Below are 6,330 nucleotides of genomic sequence, written 5' to 3' on the forward strand. Positions count from 1 at the left end.
CCACTGAGATAATCTAGAAAACTATGAAGAATAAAAACAAAAACTAAAGCACTCCCTTGAGACGATGAAAGGATTATGAAGACGAGAATATAGGGAGAGTCATCAAGGAACAATTTAGAAGCTAATATTGATCATCTGGAAGAAAATTTCAGAAAGCTAATATTGATACTCTGGAAGAGAATTTCAGAAAGTTCCTTTTGGATTTTACCAGGTAGATTCGGTAGTTTATGAATCCTTAAGTAAGGAATTGCATTACAGAGGTATGATGAAGATCCGGAAAAAGGCTAAACAAATCACCATCACCCGGGTTATTCAACTAAAAAGCATGAAAAATCAAATGAAACAGGCTGATACTATTCATTCCCACAAAATATGCATTTATCTTAACTAAATGGTACAAAAAATAATATGATTCTGTTACACAAGGCAATAGAGGAATATAACACTTGAAGCTGATGCCTTTGTCTCCCAAAGAATGCCTCTCTGAACCTTGAGTATGAGGAAAACGGTAGAGGCCTTGAGTTCTCCTTTGAGCAGGATCAAACATATGTAGTATTTGAGGCCGAAAACAAATAATGAACCCTTTTAGGATATATTTGAGACAGGAGTCCCACAGATACATTAATTTACCAGCGCTCCCTTGGCCGACCATCTGGCAACACTGAAACAAGCACCTTTCCATCATTCTCTCTCGAACTGCCCTCCTGTTTGACTGGTTTGCTCACTCCAATATTCGATGTCTTCCTATCTTCGTCAAAATTTGGAGGTGCATCATCATCTTCATCACTCCAATCATCTTCATCATCATCTTCGTCATCGTCGAACTCATCATCATCCCCAGACCATTCCTCTCCTTCCTCAAGAGTTCCATCTGCTGCCTCATCACTTCCTTTTGCACCATCTGCCTCAGTCCTGGGAGCACCCCGTCTAGGAAACTGAGGAACAGAAATAATAGATCGAAGCCTCTCCTTTATGATCAACAAACGATCCTTGTCTATCAATTGAGAATCACGATATGCTTCCCTAAGGAAAACTGAATCTCTATCTCCTTTCAAGGACACATAAAACATATCGGGGTGCCTTATCAGCATACCCCTCACCTGTTGAGAGAACTTGAACTCTTCTCGAAAATGAGTAAGGTGATCCACAAGGGTTCTCTTCTCCACAGTAAGACTCAAAATCTCATGGACAACCGCACAAGCATGTTTCTCTTTCTCAATAGTACCTGATCTCAGTCCCGATAAATCAGAGTAAGGGGATATATAAGGTATGTCTCTAAATAGGCATATGCTCCTTATCTCACCCTTTGAAAGATTAAGGCCCTTTGGCAGCTTTAATCTTTTGAACTTGATAGGTCTATCTATAATCAAATCCTTCTCTTTAATCTCTCTAACTCGGTTTTCCTCTTCAGACAACTCAGCTGCTGAGACTGCAAGTTCAGGGTCCCAATGAGTTAATTCTAATGCGGGACCTCGCGCAGTTGCAACTATTTTAAAGAACTGTGGGTACCGGTGACAAATAGTGTCACGAAACTCTAGGGGAAGCCCTAAGTCATTCCTCAAATGGGCAATCTTCTCCAATAGAATCCGCTTATCCAAGGACATCATCAACAATTTCCTCAACTTGACCACCAGCAGGTCTTCCATCTCATTCCTAACCTTCAACTCCTAAAAATATAGCCTTTCAGCTTCGGGAGTCAGTTTAAATTGCAAGGAGTAAACCCCTTCTTCAACAATCTCAAACATGGCTGGGAATTTCTTCAGAAGAGCAATGAAACGGCGTTTTTTCTGCAGAACCAATTCTCTTCTGTACCTACCTAACTCTCTAAGCGACATAACTCTATCAGGTTGGCTGAGTAAAATCTTGCGTATCTTGAGAACCAGCTTCAGCTTCTTATCCTTTTGAATGACGTTGTCAAAGGGAAGTTCTTTCCTTCTCTTGACAGCAGCAGCACATTGGGCCAAATGGGACATGGGTGGTTTTCGTGAGGTTACCCGAAGCAGCACCATGTAAAACTAAACTATTGCCCCAGAATTGGGATTTTTGCCAGAGCGAGAGATGGGGGCTTTTGAGAGATTGCTTGGGTTTAAGAAGAAAAGGGGATTTGCTGCAGGAGGAGGAGGAGGAGAGAAACAAGGGTAAACAAGTGGACTTGGAGGAAGAAAGCAACAGCTCCAGTTCCATAATTACTATTTACTTTACTTAGAGGATTGATTGATTGACGTTTACAAGAGAAACATAACATATAATCCAGAGATAAAAAAGGAAGATGATGGAATAAGAAGCTAGTGACTCACCTGGACATAAGATTGGAGATTGGGGAAAAAGTGAAGAGGATAGAGAGGAGAGGAGAGGAGAGGAGAGGAGAGGAGGCTGCGACTGCGGCGGTTAAGTCTGGAGGCTGCGACTGCGGCGGTTAAGTCTGGAGGCTGCCCGGAGGCAAAAGCAGAGAGAAGAGCTTGGATAAGGGAGGGCGGGGTACAATTGTAACAATACAGCGAGAGAGACCTCTGCACTTCTGGATCGATTGTACCCGTTCACAGAATCTAACGGCTTTGAGAATTCCACATCAGCTTAAGTAACTGAGTAAAAGCTCGCCGTTTTGCTTTGGGTCTTCTTTCTCCCTCCGTCTCCAGTTCCTCCCCACCCAGGTGGCGGTGCCAGTATTCTCAAAAGTTGGTTCTTTTTTGGTCCAACTCTTGTCCCAAGCCAATTATTCTCATTCATCCAACAGATTCAGATGTATCATGTATGGAATGGGCAAGTATTGAGGTTTTTCTGTGTGTTTCAAATTAAACAAATCATGTTTGATATTTTTGCACACAATTTTGGATATAACAGGGTTGGGTTGGGGAATCAATCATTTTTATGTTTATTCTAGTTACAAATATGAACAATCTAAAGACATTTATCGATTTTGTTTCTACGATTTTCATAAAATGGAACTAGTTGGGTGTGTGCAGCAGCAGTTTGTTTGTTATGGCAGTCTGAATCTGCAACCGTCAATTGTTCAACCCAAAGAATCATTCTTTCTTCCACATTCCCTAACAGCTATTTATTAATACTAAATATTAATTGGCGTCCTGGCAATTATAGGTACCTACTAATTGAGTCTGAGTCCTATATTACTGATTATCTGGTCACAATTCTCGCCAGTCATTAGCTTGTGGCAGCTCTTACTTCATTATCTTCTCAAAGAGAGAAATAAATATTCGGAAAGGATGAACCTACTCTTACGCTTCATTTACTCGGCAATTTTGCTGCCATTCTAAAGCTCAGTGATCAATTCAGATAGTAAAGCTGTAAAGGAAAGTAAAATCAGTTGATTCTCTATTATGGTGATTTCCTTGTATCATGGAAAGTCAACTAATATTGATTCACCTTCCATTCTGTACAAATGCATAAACTAGGAAACAATTTGTATAGGCTTTAATTTAGGATCGTGCTTAGTCTTTGCATTGTATAAAACTCCTTTGTAACTATTCAATGAATAATATTCTTCAGCTAATATCAAAATTTACATGGTACCAGAGCCTAAGCGCTCCTGATACCCAAAACCCTAAACACCATTTTTTGCATCGCCAAAAACCATGGCACCCACTGAAACCCCAGCCAAGTCTGCGGTTAACAAATATGAAGATCCCAACGATCCTCTCTATCTCCATCACTCTGATCAACCTGGAGCGGTACTTGTTACTCACCAATTGGATGAAGAAAATTATAGCACCTGGAGTTGTGCCATGACCATGGCTCTCAGCGCCAAAAATAAGGAAGGTTTCATCAACGACACTATTCGGAAGCCGTCGGCAACATCCACCGCAGAACTCCAACAATGGACGCGCTGCAACAACCTTGTAAAATCATGGCTTCTCAATTCGATTCCAAAGGACATTGGTGCAAGTGTGATTTATAATGAGGGTGCCTATGAAATTTGGACCGAATTGAAGGAGCTGTTTTCACAAGGGAATAGCGTCCATCTCTTCCAAATTGAACAAGAAATCCATGCTTGTACACAAAGTAGCATGACCATTGGTGCTTACTATACGAAGTTGAAAGGCCTTTGGGATGAGCGAGATATAATATGCTCCATCCCTACTTGTACTTGTGGTACAGTGAAAGAGGTGCTGCAATTCCACCAAAACCAAAAGACCATGAAATTTCTCATGGGACTTAATGAGGCCTACACTGCAGTTCGAGGACAAATCTTGCTCATGGACCCTCTTCCCATTGTCAACAAAGCATATTCGCTCATTCTTCAAGATGAAAAACAGCGAGCTATCTCAACCATTAAGGCACCAATTACTAATGCTACAGCCTTTGCTGTTCGAGACGACTCGCGTAATTCTGGGAGAAGTTTTACACCAAAGAACCCTCACTTGAAGTGCAAGCGTTGCGACAAAATTGGGCACACTTCAGACACATGCCGAGCACATCTCCAATGTGATTATTGCGGCTGGAAAGGCCACACCATAGATATGTGTCGAAAGTTAAAGAAAGCAAACTCCACCGGTGTCGAGGGGAAGGCCGATCACCAGGACCGCAAAAACCATGCTCCCAGGGCCAATCATGTTGAAGTCAATTCAACAGCAGCACCCCCTACTTCCTACAGTCTTACGGCGGCACAATACCAAAATCTCATGACTCTACTCGAGAATAATAATCTCAGCTCCATGGCCAATCATGTTGGTACTACCTCTACTATGAGCAACCTCTCAGGTAAATCCTTTTGCGCATATGCTTTCAATAAAGGCAGGAGCTGGATATTTGATACTGGAGCCACAGATCACATGGTTTGCTCACCAAGCTTATTAACAACGAGTACTCCAGTTGTCAACCGACAAGTGCATCTTCCCAACAATGCACTTGCTGCTGTCACACATATTGGCAGCATTCGTTTTTCAGAGGATCTTGTGTTACATGATGTGCTTTGTGTTCCATCTTTCAGATTGAATCTCATATCTGTTAGTCAGCTTGCAAAAAGATCTCATTATTTTCCTACATTCACTGATAAGTTTTGTATGCTTCAGGACCAACGATCGGGGAAGATGATTGGGATGGGAACTGAACGAGACGGACTATACTACCTTGATACTACGAGGAAAACCAAGTGCAACTCTGTTACGACTATCACCACTTCACCTCACCTTTGGCATCAACGTCTTGGTCACCTTTCTAATAAAAGTCTTCGTGCTATATCTGATTTTGTTAAAGATTTGAACTTTTGTGATATCAATGACTGTTCAATTTGCCCATTAGCTAAACAAACTCGTTCTCAGTTTCCTGTCAGTGTTATTAAAACTCACACACCTTTTGAATTAATTCATGTTGATATTTGGGGAGGCTACCATGTCTCTACTATCAATGGGGCACGTTACTTCCTTACGATTGTCGATGATTATACCCGTTGTACATGGGTTTATTTATTGCATCATAAATCTGACACACAACAATATCTCACCATGTTCATTAATCTTGTTGAAACACAATTCTCTTCCAGGGTTAAAACAATTCGTAGTGATAATGGTCCGGAATTCACAATGGCAAAATATTATTTTGACAAAGGGATCATTCATCAAACCAGTTGTGTCTCCACTCCACAACAAAATGGAGTAGCAGAGAGGAAGCATCGACATCTCCTCAATGTTGCACGAGCGTTGCTCTTTCAAGCCAACCTTTCAAAGAAATTTTGGGGGGATGCCATCTTAACTGCCACCTACCTCATCAATCGAACTCCTACACCTCGACTTAATGGTAAAACACCATATGAATTACTTTTTCGCCAACAGCCCACTTATAATCATTTGCGAGTTTTTGGGTGCCTATGTTATGCCTCCACACATCATCATCGCCCTACAAAATTCGACGCTCGAGCCACACGTTGCCTCTTCCTTGGGTATCCATATGGTAAAAAGGGTTATCGGGTTTATGATCTCTCAACAGGTAAAATATTTGTCTCTCGTGATGTACTATTTCATGAACATATTTTTCCTTTTCCACCTTCCGCTGCTGATTCCTCTATCGTGCTTCCTCACACTCAAGCCTCATTTTCTGACGATACTTTTATTCCACCTTCTCCCACTGATTTCCCATCGTCCGAGACTCATGACACTTCTGAGCCAACCTCATCTCCGCCTTCCTCTATTACCCCTTCTTCTCCCACATCTTCTTCTTTGCCACCAACAACAACATCTTCACCTAATGCACCAAATCCTTGCTCCCGCCCAACACGTGGTACACAGGTACCTGGTTATCTTCGTGAGTATCATGTTGGTATGTCTCTCCCTTCACGGACTCCTCCCTCATCTAACTTGGCGTTGGCTGGAGCTACAG

At 41.8% G+C, this 6,330-nt stretch overlaps 1 pseudogene; it reads right to left on the bottom strand.

Annotated features, from left to right (window-relative positions):
• LOC148689784 (protein WHAT'S THIS FACTOR 1 homolog, chloroplastic pseudogene) lies at positions 1–2,782 on the bottom strand (annotated as a pseudogene).
• Positions 2,783–6,330: the final 3,548 nt, after the last annotated feature.

The sequence above is a fragment of the Pyrus communis genome, chromosome 17 (assembly GCF_041283825.1).
Source record: "Pyrus communis isolate YQ-2024b chromosome 17, ASM4128382v1, whole genome shotgun sequence".
Taxonomy (NCBI): Eukaryota; Viridiplantae; Streptophyta; class Magnoliopsida; order Rosales; family Rosaceae; genus Pyrus; species Pyrus communis.